Here is a 13,035-nt window from a genome sequence, read left to right on the forward strand (position 1 = left end):
TTGTGTTGTCGTTACCGGGTGATTTTTTACTTACATTAACTTAGGTGTGCCCGTATTCTGGAAGCAACTATGGAAGGTAATGTTGTGTACTGGTGTACTTATTCTACAGATTGCGAATCAATCGTACTTTGGTAAGTTCTGAAGCAGATAACTTTCTGATACATCTTCATGTATCAGTGGGATATATTCGGAGCTACGATAATTTTGCGGGACTGTAACCAGGGCTGGCACCAATGATAAGAATCTGGAAATGCATTGATTATCGATGAATTTTGGGAAAAAAACGAGGATTAAATGGCAATTTTTGTAATGTAGCTGGACTTTTTGCTAGGGATGGATCGATTCTAATACTTAATACCGCAGCTCATTTCACTTGATACCAACAGAAATGCTTAAAATACATTTGGAAAATTACAATTTTCACAATATTACAACTAGTGATGTGTGGAAGCTTAATCTAGAATCCAAATAACTATTTAGAAACTTACAGTACTAAAAATAATGAGATTTTGTAAATAATATTTTAAATTGAAGTTTGTAATTTCTATGTCTATATATAGAGAAACATGTCTGCTGGTTCTATGCCCTCATTGGTAAACAAAAAAATCATTAATTTATAATTTATCTATACATTTATCTAAAATCTATTCATTTTTATGTAAATGGAATATATTTTGAAAGTTCATTTTATAAGCTATTATTTCTATTATTTAAAATAAGAAGGTAGAGGATATGACTTGTAGTTTTAAAAATATATTCATTTCCCTGAATCTGCGAGTTCCTTTGAACTGGTGTGGTATTCCTAGGCTTGTTTTCTCCAAAGGACAAAGAAAGTTAAAAGTAGTGTGTAGATGAAAGAATGTGGTTTATTTTTTTGGTTGTACTGAACCGACCTTACGTACCAGCAAAGTGTGGTCTCATACCGAAAGTTCGTGCACCACAGACCTATGAATGCTGACTACAGTCTGCCCCATGGTAGCGCTGTCTTGGTAATGGTTTTGTTTTCCGAATTGGATATATGTATTTGCAAACATCACAGAAAAATGAGATTTATTAGGTTTATATAATGTTGTCGGGACATTGAAAGACACAGAGATAAAAACTATAAATGATAGCTCCTCATAAACAAAAAAGATCATTAGATCAAACAGGTCATTAGATTAAATATGTTAAAACAAAGAAAGTGATGTTTTGTCATCACGGTTACATACAAACCTCGATCAAACTAGTTGCTGAAAATAGGGGATAGCGATGAATTGTCAACAATTTCTTGTACAAATTATATACAATGTATATCGTTAGCGACAAAATTTGCTAGACAACGGGAGCTTCGTGACATTTCCTGCAAATACAGCTGACGACTATAATTTGTCACTGTTGCACTCGGGGTAAGAGTTAAATACAGTATCACAGTTGTATATTTGGTTAGAAAAATTAACTGGAGAGTTGGAAATTTTTGACTGGGAATAAAACCAGGTATTTGAAAAGAGGTTTTGAGTGGCCACCCTGTTAATCATGTGTTAGTTATGCACGATCTCAGATTTTTAAGGTTAGTCATTCTTAACTATTCTTTTGTCTAAACTTGAGTTTAGAACCTTTTCCCTCACTTCTGTGAGTGAAAATAGTTTTAATGAACAATTGGACCAGTGGACCATTTACCTGAGGTATATTATTTGTATAGCTCTAATTCTCTCATTTAAAGGGATATCAGTTTGTAGATAATGGTATAAAATTACAATTTGAATGTATTTTATCTTAATTTAAATTTTAAACTATCATGTAAGTATTTTAAAATCTGTAGGAAAATCTATACATTCTTTATATCAAAAATTAGCATAACTACTATAAGCACTCTACGCTCAAGGTTTTTCATGTTTTATAAACAAAAATTATTTTTAACCGGTGATTACAAGAGATTATTTAAACACAACCTTACATAAAAATATAATAAAATTACAGCAGTTTTCTAATGTTAAATTTTATTTCAAATTGTAAAAAATCTGAATGAATATTGTTATTTATATTTCAAATGGGAAACCATGATAAATAATAGTTAACCAACATTAAATGTGTAAATACAATTATACAGTTCACGCTTAGTGAAATAATGAATTATATTCTACTTAAGTGGGTTATAACTTCAAAAACATGTTTTAAGGTTGTACAACATTATTGTTTGATTTTAACCAAAACATTAAACAGTATAATCAAACTTAGTAATAACAATGAAAATAGTAAAGTTATTTTAATTATTTTATTAGGAATTTATGTTTGAGCATCAATTAATTGTTCAGAAGTAGTGGCTGTTCTAAATTAGTCATACTGTTATAAATCCCTTGTTGATTTCTCAATTGTAGCTCTTTGTTGGAAGCAATGAAAAAATGTAATTCTTTAGAATTTGGTTCCACATGAAACTTGCCAAATAAATTGTTAAGTAGAGTAATGGAGGTAATTCAAATATATTGATAGAGTTTCTATGTGTTTCATGGTAGTTTTAGAAAGAGAACTTTCAATAAAAAAAAAAAAAAAAAAAAAATAACATAGAAATCATTGTTATTTTTGCCTTGAGCCTTCTTCCCTGATGGTTGTAATTTCCAGGTTTTGAATAAGTTATAACACTGGTTCCTGTTATCATCATAGGTTATGTCATTTTATAATACTTTATGACTTTAATTAGGTTACATTATTGAGGTTTTTTTTATATCATTGTAAGGTAAATTAGAACAGCTGTTTTGGGGCAGTTTTCAACTCCCTTAACTCATCTGACACTATTTAATACTCCTATTTTACATAAATTTGGTTATGAGGTTAGAAAATCTTCACTTTTAAACACATGTTCAACAATAACCTGTCTTGTCAAAAGCTCTTTTCATTCAGCATTTACTACTTTCGTCATCCTGAAAATGTGCTTATAACTCAGTAAAATAAGGCAAAATAAGGATGCAACCTCGGAATGAAAGATAATAAGCTAAAAATTTGCAAGCAAACGTCTTTATTTTGATGGTATAAAAACTTATCTCAAAATTCTCATATAATCACGTGTACGCGTCTTTAGATATTTAAGGTCAAAGTTCATGAAAATCAGTTTTTTTGATAATATCTCGTTTCCCTTACGCTAAATGACTTTGAAGGTGGTAAGAGAAATTGTAGAACGAAAAATTGTCTTCAACTTTTGTCTGAAGTAATTTTATGTACGCTCAAAAACCCTTTTTGAGATACAGCGCAAAGAGAAGGGGGCCGCTTACCTGTATATACGATAATGCGAGGTCAGCCAGTAGAATACAATAAATAAATGAGTTATATTGTTAATTATTCACTTACTATTATTATTGTTACTTAATACTATTATTATTGTTGTTAGCATTATTATCATTATTATTAACATTTTTATTATTATCATTATTATTAAATTGTTATTATTATTTATTATTTAACTAGCGGGCCCGGCGCGCTTTGCTGCGCATTTCAATAATTTTTTTTGCAAAAGTTGCCCGCGGCTTCGCACGCAATTTCCCGTTGAGAAAACAGTACACTATATTCACTTATTCTTTTTCTATCACATTCTAAACATTGCTGAGATAATTGATAGTCGTTCCATCGTGAGCCTCTTGGGCGTATTATGAAGGTATGTACCATATTCCTGCCTCTATCTAGCTGTTACCCACGGCTTCGCACGCAAATCTTAAGAAACCGAAGTCCTTATATTACTTAGTAAAATTTTTTTTTTTACTATAAATAAATTTTAGATTAAATTAGTTATATCTCCGATGCCACGATTGAGCTTGCTTTGTTGTCTCGATCGAGAGAAATATGTACACACGGAGTTTTGAGAACCATACTTCTGTCAAAAAAAACAACTAAGGTTGATTTTATAACATTCTTTAAATTTGTAGCCAACGTAAGATAGTAATTATGATATCTGCATTACTCTTCTGATCAAGCATGAGCATGGTTTATATTAAATAAATATTGCAGTTAAAGGTGAATTTTTACGTCAAATTTGAATTGTATTATCTGGATAGTAAAGTCTATGTTTAACAGTGATTGCAAAAACAGTTTAAACAAAATTTGTCGTTTCTCTTAAGCTTACTCTATGCTTTAAAACTATAAGTGTAATATATGTTTACAAAGAACAGCTGATTAAAAAATTTGAAAAGACGTTAACATATGTTTGCTGCAATGCATTTCTTATGGGTATTTTCTGTAACCAGTGGGGCGGAATCCTGAATCGGGAAAGGGATGGGCATAGCTTATAAACCTTCTCCGTGGAAAAATACATATACGTACACAAATTTTCATCATGATCGGTCCAATAGTTCACGATTCCATAAAGGACAAACATACAAACATTCATTTTTATATATATAGACTAGCGGGGCCCGGCGCGCTTTGCTGCGCATTTCAATAATTTTTTTGCAAAAGTTGCCCGCGGCTTCGCACGCAATTTCCCGTTGAAACAGTACACTATATTCACTTATTCTTTTTCTATCACATTCTAAACCATTGCTGAGATAATTGATAGTCGTATCCATCGTGAGCCTCTTGGGCGTATTATGAAGGTATGTACCATATTTCCTGCCTCTATCTAGCTGTTACCCACGGCTTCGCACGCAAATCTTAAGAACCGAAGTCCTTATATTACTTAGTAAATTTTTTTTTTACTATAATAAATTTTAGATTAAATTAGTTATATCTCCGATGCCACGATTGAGCTTGCTTTGTTGTCTCGATCGAGAGAATATGTACACACGGAGTTTTGAGAACCATACTTTCTGTCAAAAAAAACAACTAAGGTTGATTTTTATAACATTCTTTATATTTGTAGCCAACGTAAGATAGTAATTATGATATCCTGCATTACTCTTCTGATCAAGCATGAGCATGGTTTATATTAAATAAATATTGCAGTTAAAGGTGAATTTTTACGTCAAATTTGAATTGTATTATCTGGATAGTAAAGTCTATGTTTAAACAGTGATTGCAAAAACAGTTTAAACAAAATTTGTCGTTTCTCTTAAGCTTACTCTATGCTTTAAAACTATAAGTGTAATATATGTTTACAAAGAACAGCTGATTAAAAAATTTGAAAAGACGTTAACATATGTTTGCTGCAATGCATTTCTTATGGGTATTTCTGTAACCAGTGGGGCGGAATCCTGAATCGGGAAAGGGATGGGCATAGCTTATAAACCTTCTCCGTGGAAAAATACATATACGTACAAATTTTCATCATGATCGGTCCAATAGTTCACGATTCCATAAAGGACAAACATACAAACATTCATTTTTATATAAATATATAGATAATATAGATATTCCATATTTTATAGATATTAATTATAAATTATATATTCTCTAAATAATAATTATTATATTTTTACCAAACATACAATATTAAAAGAAATACTTTTCTTCCATATTACTATATTACTATGAATATTATTTGAAAATGGAGTATTTTCTTAGCAACGTATAATGCTCCGAAATCAGAAGACGATATAGACTCTTTTCGATACACCCAGTTTCATCAAATCAACAAGACGCAACAAACCAGTGCAGTTATCAAGTCTTCCACCTTCAAGTACAGCAGCTCGTTAGCATATCCTTCGTGTCTATTATCAGACCCAAATTTGTTGGGAAATGATTTAGAACCCCAGGAATTCGGCTGGGTACTGCAAAATGGAACCAATAACAACATTATTACCACCAGCACCAGAAGAACTGCTGAATACAATATTTTGCAATTGCAAGAAAGGTTGTGGTTTTAATTGCGGATGCAGGAAATCAGGATTGCGATGCACTTTAATTTGTGGGCAGTGTAATGGACAATCATGCCTCAACGCTTCATCAACTTCAGATGGTTTCAATGAAGGAAGTGAATATGCACCTGATATTCTTGAATCTTTCTATTCTGATACTTTCGTAAACGAGAATGATGATTAATGAATCCGATATTGAACAGCCAAGAGGAAGAAGAAGAAAATTAAAAGAAAAATATTAATCATTAATAATAAAAACAAATAATTTATATTTGTAATTTTAATAAATTGATTATTGGATCAGTAAATAAATAGATAATTAAAATTCATTGAAATATTTCTTTTAATATTGTATGTTTGGTAAAAATAAAATAAGTATTTTTTAGAGAATATATAATTTATAATTAATATCTATAAATATGGAATATTAAATAATAAATAATAATAACAATTTAATAATAATGATAATAATAAAAATGTAATAATAATGATAATAATGCTAACAACAATAATAATAGTATTTAAGTAACAATAATAATAGTAAGTGAATAATTAACAATATAACTCATTTATTTATTGTATTCTACTGGCTGACCTCGCATTATCGTATATACAGGTAAGCGGTCCCTTTCTCTTTGCGCTGTATCTCAAAAAGGGTTGAGCGTACATAAAATTATTTCAGACAAAAGTTGAAGACAATTTTTCGTTCTAACAATTTCTCTTACCACCTTCAAAGTCATTTAGCGTAAGGGAAACGAGATATTATCAAAAAACTGATTTTCATGAACTTTGACCTTAAATATCTAAAGACGCGTACACGTGATTATATGAGACTTTTGAGGTAAGTTTTATACCATCAAAATAAAGACGTATGCAAATTTTTAGCTTATTATCTTTCATTCCGAGGTTGCATCCTTATTTTACCGGACTATTAGTAACCTTTATAAGTAACAATTGATTCCTTTCGAGGTTTCAATAGTAATTATATGATCATTAGGCAGTTTCGCACTAGTTCAGGGTTCAATACTGTTCAAAGAAAAGCTGAATGACAAGATCTTACATTTTGGATATGATCAAGATTTATCAGTTTAGTTTTCAATGAGTTTGTGATTGTCCTAACTCCTGTAATTGACCTTGGAAGTACCCTCCAGGTTGTCTACCATTGTTGTTTTTAAATATACTCTCCTAATATTGCTAAAATATGCAGATGTAGAGGCAAAAGTGTAGGCTGTACTCTACATTTGGATTACATTATTCCTCTGTATGCAATGATGTTGAAATAAATATAAAAATGTTAGTGGTAACAGCAATACAAAAGTAGATAAGTTAAAAAAACACACATGACAATCAAATTATTACTATTTGAGTCAGATTTTGTTTATCAAATCATTTTGAAAGTGTGCTATATTTCACTAGAACATGTAATCCAAAAAATTTCTTTAAATTGAAACTTTTTTAATTGCACAACATAAAAACTTAAAACCATGAGCTACTTTTTTCTGTAGTGTATTGAATACTAGCTGTTTAACATGTTATCACTAAAGCTTAAAAAGTCTATGAGAGTAAATATAAATGGTTGTAAACTGTTAGAACTGATTTTGCCTTATGAACAATATAAACAATTAAATAAATTGTTGGTTTTTTATTCATCAATCCCCAAATATCATATACAACTTGTGAAGGTTTTAATTGGTTTTATACTTCCACCACATGATTTTTTTAAATTATACTTAATTAAAATTCAATGTAATTTTTTCATTTAAATTGGGAACATATAATTTATGTTCTTGCTTTGCTTTGTAAGCCAACCTAGTTGGACATAAATCATATATCAAATGAAAGAGCAACTCAAACAGCTTTGTTGTTACATGTGCGCATGCGGATGCAATGTTTGCTCTGCCACCCATTAGAAAGCGCTAGTAGCAAAATTGATGACTCATGAACAGAAGGTTTTTTTTTGTGTTCTGCAGTTTGCAAAGACGAATCTGTAGTAACTTTGCAACGTGTGTTCCGTACAAAGTATGTTTGTGATCCTCCAAGTCATAATAACATCCGTAGATGGTATTGTCAGTTTGAAGATACAGACTGCTTTTGTAAACGGAAGAGTACGGGATGAATAATGGTCATTGAAGAGAGTGTTTCTTGCATAGCCCATAGAAATCAGTTCGGAAGGCTGGTTGTGAATTACCAATTCCAGTGACAACTGTTTGGAAAGTTTTACAGAACGCTTATAACTACACCTTATCGTTTGCAGTTGTTACAGGCTCTAAGGCTTGCAGGCTGGTTTACATGCCAATTTTGCATTTGCAAACAAAATGTTGCTTTGCATGACAATAAATAATTTCTGGATCACGTCGTTTTCAGTGATGAATCTACATTTCACCTGAGTGAACATGTGAACACTCACAATTTGCGTATATGACGCTCAGAAAACCTTCACGAGATGGTACAATTGTATATTGAATGTATTGTGTGCCATATCTAGGCAGAAAGTTTATGGGCCTTTCTTTTTTGGAGAAGGAACTGTAACTGCTATTTCTTATCTTGATGCTCTAGAACTATGGCTATTTCCTTAATTGGAAGACGTTAAACCACACAACTTTATTTAGCAGAAAGATGGTGCACCACGTCACTGGCACAAGTCAGTACATGATTAATTGAACGTCACTGTACCTGACAGGTCACAAGGGGCCTAATGACAGAGCTTTTTTTTGCATGGCCTCTATGTTAACCCTACCTGACGCTGTGTGATGTCTACCTTTGGGAATTCATAAAAGATAATGTGTATGTGCCTCCGCTACCAGCTGACCTATCCAACTTAAGGAACAGGGTTGAAGCATCTGTTACAACAATCCCTCCAGACACATTGATCAAAGCTTGAGAACTGGGCTATCAACTTGATGTGTGCAGTGTGACAAATGGAGCTCACATTGAAAACTTGTAAGCTTGTAGGTATAACTAGTTGCTCTTTAATGTCGTGTATTAATTGAAGAGGTGAATTCCAAAAGGAGCTAAGTCATTTTTATAAATTTTCAGGAAATGGTAAAAAACAGTTTGGATAGGTAAATTTGAACATATGTTTTAATTGTTTTAGAGATATAGGGAAACAATTTATGTTATTAATCTCGTATTGATAGATTTTTAATTTCATTTTGGATAAATTATAATAAAGATATTTTTCAAAACGGAACTAAGCCATTCGTCGACTTAGCACTTTTTGGAAAACCGAACCTTACTTTAGGTATGATTATTTTACTTAGAAATAAACAGAGCTTCAATACAGAAATGCATTAATTTAATAACATTTCAAAAGTTACATTATTTTCAATATAATGTGTTTGGCATGGTAAAATATCTTTTACTAAGCTGATTAAACCAAAACTACGACCTAATTGTTAAAAACATACTCGTAATAGCTTTTACAAAAAAATGTCCGTGTCCGTCATATTAAATTTTATTATTTGATTTTCCTCACTCCATGTTTCTTCATAACAGGTCTAACCTTTTTTACAAAAAACGGTTCTTGCTCATCATACACACGTTCGGTATTGTCGCCCTCTCCAGTGGGATTTTTCAAAAGCATCTCCATAAAATTTTCTCATTTCCGGGTCCTGACTGAGAAATTTTCAATAGATTGCAAACATCTTTCTGTTTTTCTTTACTTATGCAATTTTTGATTGGAAACTTTTGAAATGGTTTTGTAGGCTTCCATAACAGTATTTTTGTTCTTTTTCATGACTGCATACCAAGATTTTGTCCCCTGTGTACGTACTTTGACAACCTACTTTTTGGTGTTTACTGGAATATACAAAAATTCGTTGCCTCTCTTGATAAGAAAGGGAATGTTTTTTTGAGGCCGTTCGTTGCACATAACTTATAATCAAGTACATCCCAATCTTCTCCCAGCATCTTAACAACACCATAATTTTTATAGATTTCCAAGTATTCTCTTGGGCTTTCAATGACTTCCTTTTTTCGAAATTCTTGTTCCATCCGACCAAAGACTCTGTCAGGAGGCATATAGCTATGACCACGAATCGGAAAAACATGTTCGATTGTAGAGAAGAATGGAATTTCATTTTGATTGACATAATGTAACAGACAGCCTAAAACAGTTCGATTTTTGTTCTGGCCGGAGCACGAATTTGAAAACAACCTCAGTTTGCTTGGTTTATGAGGATCTTCTTGGAACCTGTTTTCAAGAACTTTAATGAAGTCCATCAATGCAGAACAAAACTTGGTTTGAACCTCTTGCTGATTGGTTTTCTGTCCACGTGTAAATAAACACATTTTCCTTACCTTGGTTGGGCCCATGTATTACAAAAGTCAAATTAAAAATCCGAATCTGCCTTGAATAATAAACTTCACCAAACGGACAACTTTGGCAACGGTTGGTTTTTGTTCCATGTCAAAGGATACACAAACAGTATCAGGAACCTCGGTTCCAACTAATTCAAAAAAACTTGGCCCGCAATTTGTGTAATCTTAGTTTGGTCATGGTTTCTAACTTAAGCTTGGTGTCTGTTGCTGATTTAATAGTTAGTTTACATTCTTCACAAAAATGAACAAATGTCTGTTTTTGGATCTCCACAAGCTAAATTAAAACGGAGGTTGAATAATTTAAAGAATTTTAGAGTACGAGCAAACCTTAAGACCATTAGCGTTTGCATCAGTTTTCCATGTACGCCAAAGTTTTTTCACACTAAGTTCAGGAGGTAGGTAACCGTTTACACTTTTATGCCGCCCATAATGGCTCTCTCTACACTTCAATCTTATAATAAAGTTTATTATTGACATAGTTACTCTTGTCATTTTTAGTGACTCTACTACCCCCTCTATTTTCTGGCCTAGACTCGCCGTGTTCTCTGAAATATTTACTTAAATTGCTCAGTCTTTTTTGCCCAACTTGTGTTATAGAGCAAAATGTCTTGGCACAGACTTGAACAATAGGCCCATTAGCTTTATGTATGAAATATGATGCAACACTACGGCATCTAGGGTTTTCCTTTCTAGGTTGTCTTGTTTTAGGCTGAGAAGTATGAATGTATTTCATTAAAAAATTATCTTGAGCTGCTTGAGATTTATGCTTATATGTATCTTATTGAAAAAATCAATAACATCTTCTTCTGTTAAAGAGTCAGCTAAACAGCCCTTTTTAAGGTTATGTTTACAATCAATAGTAGGCTTACTTTTAGATGATGAACAGTTCCTAGCATATTTTTCGCCGGTTTTTGTCCCAGTTTTCTTCATTTCTAGTTCTCTTTCTTCCTCTATCTGACAAATCAACTTGTTTATTATATTCTTCAAGCAAAATATTATCACACATTATTTACTTCAAATAATAAACCAACACAATACAAAACCACCAAAAGAACACTTGTGACTGGTATTCCAGGTTAGGGATTTTTTATGATAGATCAGCTGCTATTTTGCGCATGCTCACAGACTGTAGAGCGGTTTGGAATGAAACTCCCAGTGACTTAGCACTCTTTGGAAGAAATATCATATTTCACCTTTCATTTTACATTAGACTTAGCTCCCATTGACTAGTATCAATAACAACACTGTATAAAAACTGTAATTCAGCATTCTGGAACAACTAAAATCAGAAATTGAGAAAAAAAATTGACTTAGCTCTTTTTAGAATCCACCTCTTCAATTATAATTTTTAAGTTTTATGCAATAGATACAAAAAAACATTAAAACTCCCCTGTATTTACAACATTATAAACTCCCCTGTATTTACAACTCTGTATAAAAGAGAAATACTGGGTTATCTTCAAAGAAAAGTAGACTATGGGTAACTTCCTAGCATGTCATTTAATCTCATTTCTTATCTTTATGTCTATGAAACTGGTAGGGTTCAATATAAAAATTTAGAAATTAAGCCTTTGAAAATGTAACCGTGTATATTTATGTTTCACTACAAAGGCTGTACACATACCTGTAGAGGTACTGATTGATTTGCAGACAGTTACATAGCAGCTCTCACTCCTTTTGCGTCAATGTATGGCCTTCCCTTTCTAATAAATTATAACTGAAAATCTAATTAAACTGGTGCAGACTACTAAAATGTTCTCTTCAGCAAATTTGATTTCACTTCCCCCTTCTCTAGTTTCCTAATTTTAATGGTATCTGGCAAAGATTTGTGCAGTTCATGAAATATCACTTTTAAGTATGTAATAGATAAGCAGATAATTTCAGAGCCTGTCATGCTGACTTCAAGTATCCAAGAGATATTAAACTCTAACCCACTGCACCGTCTTGAGATCCAATTGAATACACCATAAAATCTTATTAGTGGCTCCCTGATTTCACTTCTGGAACCCAACCTTTTATTTACTCTTATATGTTGACTTACAAGATATTCTTACTATACTTGACTCTATATATGACTTACTATATTCCAGTTACATATTGAAGATGTCAGACATTGAATATTAAATTCATGTATGAAAGAGGTGAAGTGCACAAAAATACAGTACAGGTCGATTATCTGAAAGCCAAATCCCGCTGAAATTTTACGATTGGTCAGCCCTATCCGACTTCGGTCTTATATTATGATTATGAAGGTTCTTACTGTTGCCTAGATGGCGCTGTGTGCTTTTGTGCATGTCTAAAACTTGTTCCTTCGCATCGGTTGTATTGTTGAAAATCAAAGAAAAGTTCATACAGTAAAGGAACTGGGCAGCAGGAGCGCATGCAGCGTAGCGTTGCCTGCAATCAACACAATCCACTGTTACGTATAGTACTGTTCCATGTCCACCTAACCTCACTTTGTGCCACTGAAATCAGCGTTGTTTTAACCAGTGTGCTATTATTCTCTGTGCTGTTTTATCACATGTATCTAATTTTGGGCTGATTTTGTACTGTTCCTATTTTATCTTATTTTAAGTAAATTTTTTACTGTTTCTACGATATCTAAGTCACTGAGTCAAAATTGTATTTACTGTATGTGTTGCTATTGTATGTTCTAGTTTAAAAATGTGTTTCTTTCTGCTGTCCCACCCATTTCCCTACCCTCAACAAATAACTAGACTTTTACTGTGATGTTCAATTATCCGAAAACCCCCTTGCAACAATTGTTTCGGATAATCGACGCTCTACTGTACTCTTCAAACAAGATCTATGGGGATAGTCAATCAATAAATTGTCAAAGAAAGGGACATTATCACTATTTTGGGACTATTCAAATTCTCATATACGAGTTGGCCAGATATTGATTTTGTAACACAGTCCAAAATGTCCTTATTCAATAGTTCTTCTACCTTGATTT

The sequence above is a fragment of the Homalodisca vitripennis genome, unplaced genomic scaffold (assembly GCF_021130785.1).
Source record: "Homalodisca vitripennis isolate AUS2020 unplaced genomic scaffold, UT_GWSS_2.1 ScUCBcl_4729;HRSCAF=11084, whole genome shotgun sequence".
Classification (NCBI taxonomy): domain Eukaryota; kingdom Metazoa; phylum Arthropoda; class Insecta; order Hemiptera; family Cicadellidae; genus Homalodisca; species Homalodisca vitripennis.